The sequence below is a fragment of the Cetorhinus maximus genome, unplaced genomic scaffold, assembly GCF_964194155.1.
Source record: "Cetorhinus maximus unplaced genomic scaffold, sCetMax3.hap1.1 HAP1_SCAFFOLD_713, whole genome shotgun sequence".
Taxonomy (NCBI): Eukaryota; Metazoa; Chordata; class Chondrichthyes; order Lamniformes; family Cetorhinidae; genus Cetorhinus; species Cetorhinus maximus.
Window position 1 is genome coordinate 147,501 of NW_027596655.1, and position 1,373 is coordinate 148,873.

Below are 1,373 nucleotides of genomic sequence, written 5' to 3' on the forward strand. Positions count from 1 at the left end.
GGTGTTGACTCTGCCCATGTCAAACACTGCAGTGTGCAACCCAAGGGGACTCAGGCACCCCGCCCGCCCCCTAGGTGCCTGTGAACAGGCTTTGTATTTTTATTTTTCATCATCAAGTACACCGCCAGGTGACACTTTGTGATTTTTTTTGCTCATAAATACAATTCTCTTATTTGTAAAACAACGGAAGCAACATGTTGGCGCTCGCACGACTAGGAAATGCCGACTGGCGTGCGTCGCCTGCGTTCAAAACGGTTCTGGGCACGCACACAGTGCTGACTCTGCCCATGTCAAACACTACAGTGTGCAACCCAAGGGGACTGAGGCACCCCGCCCGCCCCCTAGGTGCCTGTGAACAGGCTTTGTATTTTTATTTTTCATCATCAAGTACACCGCCAGGTGACACTTTGTGATTTTTTTTGCTCATAAATACAGTTTTCTTATTTGTAAAACATCGGAAGCAACATGTTGGCGCTCGCACGGCTAGGAAATGCCGACTGGCGTGCGTCGCCTGCGTTCACATCGGTTCTGGGCACGCACACAGTGCTGACTCTGCCCATGTCAAACACTACAGTGTGCAACCCAAGGGGACTCAGGCACCCCGCCCGCCCCCTAGGTGCCTGCGAACAGGCTTTGTATTTTTATTTCTCATCATCAAGTACACCGCCAGGTGAAACTTTGTGATTTTTTGTTTTGCTGCTCATAAATACAATTTTCTTATTTGTAAAACAACGGAAGCAACCTGTTGGCGCTCGCACGGAGAGGAAATGCCGACCGGCGTGCGTCGCCTGCGTTCAAAAGGGTTCTGGGCACGCACACAGTGTTGACTCTGTCCATGTCAAACACTCTATAGTGTGCAACCCAAGGGGACTCAGGCACCCCCGCCCCAAAGGTGCCTGTGAACAGACTTTGTATTTTTATTTTTCATCATCAAGTACACCGCCAGGTGACACTTTGTGATTTTTTTTGTTCATAAATACACATGTATATATATATTTGACACTTTGTCATTTTGTCTGTTCTTTTCGCCACACGCCATGTTTATTAAACCAGGGTTACCACCGGTCTGGACCCTGGCCGATATTTCAGACCGACAACGGAGTTCGGAAAGCCCGCACAAATTCATCTTAAATCCTCATATAGGACTTCCGAGAGCTCTTTGAAAGGTATTCTATTTGAAAACGCTTACCACCCTCAAAGTCGCACTTTTCTGGGCATTTTTAAAGTGTGACCGTTGTCTGAAAATGTTCTGAAAATCGTGTCCCCGAAAATCTCCGGGTACCCCGCCAACCTCCCCTGCCAACAATTGCAACCGTAAGGTCGGGCGGTAGGCCTACCGTCCAGGAGGCCCCAAAGCCCGCAAAACGCCATTT